The sequence below is a fragment of the Phyllopteryx taeniolatus genome, chromosome 4, assembly GCF_024500385.1.
Source record: "Phyllopteryx taeniolatus isolate TA_2022b chromosome 4, UOR_Ptae_1.2, whole genome shotgun sequence".
In the NCBI taxonomy this organism is placed as follows: Eukaryota; Metazoa; Chordata; class Actinopteri; order Syngnathiformes; family Syngnathidae; genus Phyllopteryx; species Phyllopteryx taeniolatus.
In genome coordinates this window covers 27,627,360-27,636,047 of record NC_084505.1, presented here as the reverse complement: position 1 = coordinate 27,636,047, position 8,688 = coordinate 27,627,360, and the positions used below count along the sequence as shown (strand labels likewise).

The 8,688-nt window shown below is 48.2% G+C and overlaps 1 long non-coding RNA gene across 1 annotated transcript; it reads right to left on the bottom strand.

Moving 5' to 3' along the window:
* Nucleotides 1-4,557: 4,557 nt before the first annotated feature.
* Nucleotides 4,558-8,451, bottom strand: LOC133477300 (uncharacterized). The gene is made up of 3 exons (XR_009788285.1): nt 8,310-8,451; nt 7,165-7,240; nt 4,558-4,637 (listed from the first exon to the last, which is right to left on the bottom strand). It is a non-coding gene; the product is annotated as an uncharacterized LOC133477300 (long non-coding RNA).
* Nucleotides 8,452-8,688: the final 237 nt, after the last annotated feature.

The window sequence follows — 8,688 nt, the reverse complement described above, 5'->3', positions numbered from 1 at the left end:
ATTATTCCCAACAGTCTGTTTTCTTCACTTTGGAGTCGTTCTCTTGGCTGCACTTGATTAAAGCACATGTGAATGTTAGCTTGTTTTGTCCAATCAGATTTGAGCTTCGACTGTGTGTGTTGCCGTGTCAATCTAATCTGCCCAGCGCCTTCGCAATCAGTAGTGCTGGCTAATGGAACTAAATCTGTGTAAGCAATGGGACTGTTTCTTGATCCAATCAAATTTCAAATTTGTCCACAATGAGCTGGTCCTCAATGACGTCAGCATGTTTCTGACCTCTTAGTTGGTCAAAACAAGACTTGATGCAACCAACTTTAACTAGTCAAACACATCTGTAGCAATCTGCACACATCAATACTGTATGTACATTTGATGATCGATGGTGAGTATGAAGATTTGTTCTTTTTTTTATTTGTCATAATTCTGAACTGAGCGGCACGGTGGGCGACTGGTCAGCACATTTGCCTCACAGTTCTGAGGTCCGGGGTTCAATCCCCGTCCCCGCCTGAGTGGAGTTTGCATGTTCTCCCCGTGCCTGCGTGGGTTTTCTCCGGGCACTCCGGTTTCCTCCCACATCCCAAAAACATGCATTAATTGGAGACTCTAAATTGCCCGTAGGCATGACTGTGAGTGCGAATGGTTGTTTGTTTGTATGTGCCCTGCGATTGGCTGGCAACCAGTTCAGGGTGTATCCCGCCTCCTGCCCGATGACAGCTGGGATAGGCTCCAGCACGCCCGCGACCCTAGTGAGGAGAAGCGGCTCATAAAATGGATGGATGGATGGATAATTCTGAACTGAGCGGCACGGTGGGCGACTGGTCAGCACATTTGCCTCACAGTTCTGAGGTCCGGGGTTCAATCCCCGACCGCGCCTGTGTGGGTTTTCTCCGGGTCCTCCCACATCCCAAAAACATGCGTGGTAGGTTAATTTCAAAATCTACATTGCCCGGAGGTGTGAATGTGAGTGCCAATGGTTGTTTGTTTCTGTGTGCCTTGCGATTGGCTGGCGACCAGTTCAGGGTGTACCCCGCCTCTCGCCCGAAGATAGCTGGGGTAGGCTTCAGCACACCCGTGACCCGCGAGAGGATAAGCGGCCCAGAAAATGGAATAGATGGATTCTGAACTGCTCCAAATGATGGATGTGGCACAATTGCATGCTGTTATGTTGTATTTTTCTAGAAAGCTATTCCAAGTTACTCTATTACAATTACATTTTGTATGCAATCTGATAAAAATCCCCCAGAAAAGACTTGCTTTAAATATGACTGGTCGTTATTTAAAATCCGAATCAGATGCCCCAGCCACCTCATCTGACTCCTCTCGTTGCGGAGGAGCAGCGGCTCGACTCTGGGCTCCTCCCGGATGACCCACAGCTCGTGACCATAGGTGAAGGTAGGAACGTAAATCGACCGGTAAATCGAGAGCTTCGCCTTTCGGCTTAGCTCCTTCTTCACTACAACGGACCGATACAAAGTCCGCATCACTGCAGACGCCGCACCGATCTGCCTGTCGATCTCCCGTTCCATTCTTCCCTCACTCGTGAACAAGACCCCAAGATACTTGAACTCCTCCACTTGGGGCAGGATCTCATCCCCGACCTGGAGAGGGCACGCCACCCTTTTCCAACTGAGGACCATCCATCCATCCATCCATTTTCTGAGCCGCTTCTCCTCACTAGGGTCGCGGGCATGCTGGAGCCTATCCCAGCTATCATCGGGCAGGAGGCAGGGTACACCCTGAACTGGTTGCCAGCCAATCGCAGGGCACATACAAACAAACAACCATTTGCACTCACAGTCACACCTACGGGCAATTTAGAGTGTCCAACTAATGCATGTTTTTGGGTTGTGGGAGGAAATCGGAGCGCCCGGAGAAAACCCACGCAGGCACGGGGAGAACATGCAAACTCCACACAGGCGGGGCCGGGGATTGAACCCGGGTCCTCAGAACTGTGAGGCTGACGCTCTAACCAGTCGTGCACCGTGCCGCCCAACTGAGGACCATGGTCTCAAATTTGGAGGTGCCGATTCTCATCCCGGCCGCTTCACACTCGGCTGTGAACCACTCCAGCGAGAGTTGGAGATCACGGCTTGATGAAGCTAACAGTACCACATCATCTGCAAAAAGCAGAGATGCAATACTGAGACCGGACCCCCTCTACGCCTCGGCTGCGCCTAGAAATTCTGTCCATAAAAGTTATGAACAGAATCAGTGACAAAGGGCAGCCTTGACGGAGTCCAACCCTCACCGGGAACGAGCCCGACTTACTGCCGGCAATGCGGACCAAACTCTGACTCCAATCGTACAGGGACCGAACAGCCCCTATCAGGGGGTCCGGTACCCAGACTGCCGAAGCACCCCCCACAGGACCCCCTGAGGGACACGGTCGAACACCTTCTCCAAGTCCACAAAACGCATGTAGACTGGTTGGGCGAACTCCCATGCACCCTCGAGGACTTTTCCGAGAGTGTAGAGCTGGTCCATGTTCCAGGGCCAGGACAAAAACCACACTGCTCCTCCTGAATCTGAGATTCGACTTCCCGACAGACCCTCCTCTCCAGCACCCCTGAATAGACCTTACCAGGGAGGCTGAGGAGTGTGATCCCCCTGTAATTGGAACACACCCTCCAGTCCCCCTTCATGCTTCACCACCCCCTTCTGCCAATCCAGAGGCACTGTCCCCGATGTCCAAGCGATGTTGCAGAGGCGTGTCAACCAGGACAGCCCCACAACATCCAGAGCCTTTAGGAACTCCGGGCGAATCTCATCCACCCCCGGTGCCTTGCCACCAAGGAGCTTTTAACCACCTCGGTGACCTCAACCCCAGAGATAGGAGAGCCCGCCTCAGAGAACCCAGACTCTGCTCCCTCATGGGAAGGCGTGTCGGTGGAATTGAGGAGGTCTTCGAAGTATTCTCCCCACCGACTCACAACGTCCCAAGTAAAGGTCAGCAGCGCACCATCCTCACTATACACAGTGTTGATGGTGGACTGCTTTCCGTTCCTGAGACGCCGGATGGTGGACCAGAATTTCCTCCAAGCCGTCCGGAAGTCGTTCACCATGGCCTCACTGAACTCCTACCACCCCCGAGTTTTTGCTTCAGCGACCACCAAAGCTGCATTCTGCTCGGCCACCCGGTACTCATCAGCTGCCTCAGGAGTCCGACAGGCCAAAAAGGCCTGATAGGACTCCTTCTTCAGCTTGACTCCTTCTTCAGCTTGACGGCATCCCTTGGTGTCACCAACGGGTGGACACCAACGGCAGGCACCAACGGCAGGCAGCGACCACCTTACGGCCACAGCTCCGGTCGGCCACCTCCGCAATAGAGGCACAGAACACGGTCCACTCGGAATCGATGTCCCCCGCCACCCCCCAAACGTGAGCAAAGTTCTGTCGGAGGTGGGAGTTGAAACTCCTTCTGACAGGGGATTCCGCCATACGTTCACAGCAGACCCTCACAATACGTTTGGGCCTGCCACGTCGGACCGGCATCTTCCCCCACCATCGGAGCCAACTCACCACCAGGTGGTGATCAGTTGACAGCTCCGTCCCTCTCTTCGCCCGAGTGTCCAAGACATGCGGCCACAAGTCCGATGACACGACCGCAAAGTCGATCATCGAACTGCAAGCTTGCGTGTCCTGGTGCCAAGTGCACGTGTGGACACCCTTATGCTTGAACATGGTGTTTGTTATGGACAATCCGTGATGAGCACAGAAGTCCAATAACAGAACACCGCTCAGGTTCTGATCGGGGGGGCCGTTCCTCCCAATCACACCCTTCCAGGTCTCACTGTCATTTCCCACGTGAGAATTGAAGTACCCCAGCAGAACGATGGAGTCCCCAGCCGGAGCACTCTCCAGCACCCCCTCCAAGGATTCCAAAAAGGGTGGGTACTCTGAACTGCTGTTTGGTGCATAGGCACAAACAACAGTCAGGACCCGTCCCCCCAACTGAAGGCGGAGGGAGGCTACCCTCTCGTCCACAGGGGTGAACCCCAACGTACGGGCGCCGAGCCGGGGTGCAATAAGTATACCCACACCCGCTCGGTGCCTCTCACCGTGGGCAACTCCGGAGTGGATGAGAGTCTAACCTCTCTCGAGAGGACTGGTACCAGAGCCCAAGCTGTGTGTGGAGGCAAGTCCGACAATATCTAGTCGGAACTTCTCGACCTCACACACCAGCTCGGGCTCCTTCCCTGCCAGAGAGGTGACATTCCACGTACCTAGAGCTTCTGTACCCGGGGATCGGATCGCCAAGGTCCCTGCCTTCGGCCACCGCCCATTTCACACTGCACCCAACCCCTATGGCCCGTCCCACAGGTGGTGAGCCCATGGGAAGGGGGACCCACGTTACCCTTTCGGGCTGGGCCCAGCCGGGCCCCATGGGTGCAGGACTGGCCACCGGGCACTCACTTTCGAGCCCCACCTCCAGGCCTGGCTCCAGAGGGGGGGCCCCGGTGACCCGCATCCGGGCAAGGGAAACCTCCATCCACTTATATTTTTCATCATAGGAGTCTTTATTTATTAATGTATTTTATTGAATTTAATTTAAATGTTTTACCTCGTGCAGTAGAACAGGTTCCAATGTCAAAGGCTTGGGAACTGCTCAAAGCTCCACCCTCAGCCTCATTTGATTTCTGAGAAAGATGAACAAATCACACATACATTTTTTTGTATGCTTTCAGCTTTTGTGTTGTAAAATGAAGTGTTCTGAAATTTGCTTCAGAATGAAACTTGACACATTATTAGAAGTTGTCTGTTTAAAAGGCTTCCAGGCATCCAGCCAAGCTCAATGTTGGTCAGGCCCGTGTAGTGATAAGTGTTTGGGAGAATGTCATGTGACTTTAAAAAAAAAGCTATTCCATGTACTTACATTTTGTATGACAGCTGATGAAATTTCCCTAAACAGAATTATAGTATTTTGAGTATGAATGTCGGTTATTCCACAGATTATTCAAAGTGGAAAATAAAAGCAACTACATGTTTTAAAATACAATTGAATGTGTCACATGGAGCACTAAATAATAACATTCAAATTGACACAGCAATTGTTTCATACAAATTCCTTGACTTACAGTATTACAAAAAACCTTGCTGTGTTTCATGTATTTAAGGCGCAATAAATAAAGGTGTAAACATGTGCACGGCTGTGTTCAGTGAATACAAAATAATTCACTGGTTAGTTGTAATCTTTCAGGGTTGGACGGAATCCCTGCCACTGAGATTGTTCCCCGATGTCACTTTGCTCTGTGAGTGGCCACACGCTTGTGTTTCCCTTGCGGCTCTTTGCTTACAAAAAGCCGTCCTGACAGCGCCCATTCTCCCATCAATCCCGCACTCAGGGACACACACGCCCGACCGTGTCATCTGTCAGGGTGCATAGGGCTTGCTTCACTCACATCAAGCTGAAACTACTCCAGACACCCACCCACCCACCCACACAAACACACACACACACGCTCGGCTGGTGGTGCCGGTAGGAATCCAGCATGTGTGGTTGCACACGTATGAATCAGGCGTGTGTGCATGCAGACGTGTCTTGTCACCCTGCGGGCAGCTCAGAGGTGCAAAGTGTTGCTCGGCAAAGTGTTAATTGAGTCGCAATGATAGCAACTTGAGGCCACAGCTGCAGAAAGAACAGCACTACGGCTACATTCATAAACACACACGGGTGGCATTTTAACTACGTGTCCCCAGGCCCAATTCTGATCTAGTGTCTAAATAAATGTATATTTAATTTCAAGCGACCCATCTCCGACATCACTGTGTTAACATTTACTGAAGCAGTAGACCATTATATCGCCATACATCGTTTGCACCCCTGCTATATCGAACAAGAAGCCGTCATCTTTTTTTACAATATAGAGGCAAGTCCAAATTTAGAGTTGCACACCTACAGTGGCGTACCACGTTGTGCAACAACACGCCGGGCAGCACTGAGGTCAACTGGAAGAGATTCAGTGTGAGCAAGAAGAAAAGGACACCGCTTCAATATAATACCGTTGTAATAGTTGTTGTTGAGCAGAGAAAATATATGCCTAGTGTCGTGCACTCCGTTTATATGCATTGCTGCTCCATGTGTATTAGAGTAACAGTTGTTTGAAGGTTTACAATTATCAAAATGTGTGTGCTGATTTTCGTTAGCACGTCTATGGCATTTTGCTGTACAGGTTAGCCCTAAGATAGCAGACATTCACGAAAATTATATGGTTTGGTTGAACATTATGGTGTTTAAATATGCAATGTTTATGTGTCAGTTTAACAGTAATCTACAAATGGGAGTGACAAATATTCAACTTGAAGCAAGCTCCTATTGGAGAACTGTGAACGAGAGTCTTCTTTTCATTTCCTCACAGTGATGTTATACGGAAGTCTTCCATTTCACGACAGCGAGAGAGTGAGAACAGGTGCTGAAGAATATTTTTAAGTCTGTTTTAATAAGTTCATGTGTGTTTTAATAAGTTTAAATGTGTTTAAAGCATGGGGGGTTATAACTAATTTATAATTTAAAAAAACATTTTTGGTCTCTTTGTATTGTATATTTTTGTAGATCTCGGGTGGGTGTGGAATGTATCCCGCGGTTATCACGCGGGTTCACTGCATAAGTGGTAACATACAACATTAAAGTAAATAAGCAATATTCTAAATATACTTTAGTTTGGCCTGCATTGACTCTTCCACTTCCTCTTAGTATATCCAGCTGCAGTTTTCTACATAGCAAAAAAGGTTTCTCTGGTCAGTTTTATGCTAGGCAGTACCCATTATACTTTTGGCTAAATTATTTTACATTAGCATCTAGTCATCGAGTCAAATACATTTTTGTATGTAATTGATATCTAATTGACATCAATTGCTTACATAGGACCATGCACCCAGATGTTTAAGATGCCACAAAACATTGAAATACTAGCCCTACGATTATCATCTTTTCCATGTTTTCCACGAAGCAGGATATTTTTTTGCTTCTTTTTCATTGAGCAATGCATGAATTTTAAGGTAAAAATGACGAAATTCAGGCACATGAAGAAGTGCATATCTATGCAAATGTATCACACTATTTGGAGATGAGCCTAATTAGGATTTTTGGGGTCTTGGCTAAGGTATGCAATCCAAACAGAACATTTTGATTTAATTAAATAACATAATTAAATTTAAAAGCCTTACCTCATCCAATAGAAAATGTTCCAATGTCAAAGGCTTGGGAACTGCTCAAAGCTCCACCCTCAGCCCTGTTCAATTCCTGAGAAAGACAAGAAAGTGATGAACACATTACATATAAAGTATATTTTTGATGTAAAAGCCAGATTCTGTGTTGTAAAATGAATCATTTGAAATTTGTTGCAAAATGACACTTGACACATAATTAAAAGTTGTCTGTTTAAAAAGCGTCCAGGCTTCCAGCCAAGCCAAATGTTGGTCAGGCCCGCATAACATCTTATAGTTAAACTGACAGGGACACTCCCAGTTCATACTGCTTATGTCACTGCGATCTCTGCCAATATAGCGTCATCCACCATCGTGTGCGTGCGTGCGTGTGTGTGTCTGAGTGCGTGCGCGCGCGCGCGTGTGGTTGTGAGACCATGCTTGTCATACAGTAATGCATTCATAATATCCACACCTAGCAGCAGCCTTCCAATGCTCTCTCAACATACTTGCATTCATATTATGAGACGAATCATCCACTGGCCACGCCCCGTAACCACCATTCACAGCTCATCGCCCAAAACCTTCTCATCCAGTCCCACCCTCTCGTAAAGGTCAGCTGATGAAGTGAGGCTGTGTGAGGTGTGGAACTCCTTGGGAAAAGTAAATACCAGCACACTCACACTAACTTACAACAATTGTGTGTTGCCTGACAAAATAATGTCCTTGCATGCGCACACACACACACACACACACACACACACGCACACACGGACGGACACACACAGTCACACACACACACACAAAGACACAGATGCCATAATGGCCAGGTCATTGTCAACTTCAAACATCAGGGACTGGGGTTGGCCAATAACATTGTATGTACAGTTAAGTCCAAAATGATTCATATCCTGGCCATGTGATTTTTTTTATTATTATTTTTTTTTTAAACTTGTAGAACGTATGGAAAGGTATATTATTGCTGGAAATGACGCAAGACTCAACACGTGACAGACTCTTCACAGGTGAACTGAATTTGACCTTCCTTAAACTTTTGAATTCACATCTCCAACTTTTGAGTAGAGCAAAAAGTACTGCCATCCATTTTCTTTTGCTCATCTGAGGTCCGGTCGTGGGGGCAGCATCTTAAGCAGGGAAGCTCTGACCTTCTCCCCAGTCACTTCATCCAGCTTTTCCCAGGGGGATCCCGAGGTGTTCACACGCCAGTCGGCAGACGGACGTCACTCCACCGGTGGGAACGTGCCCGGAACACCTCACTGAGTCTTCTTGAATGGACAGCCCACTCGGGAGCACCTGTGACAACAACACGCTTTTCCTATTTTTGTTCTTTTTTCCCACCAACACAATACAATACATACGATCGATTGTTACATTTGTCACCATAGTAATGGGTGTATCCGTTGACACGTTTTCTGGTTTCGCCTCTCCAACAGTGTTTGATTTGACATTTTGATAAATGATAAAGCCCAGAGATCGTAAAAGATGGGATACGGTGCTATCAGAATAAATGTCGTGCAGCGTTGC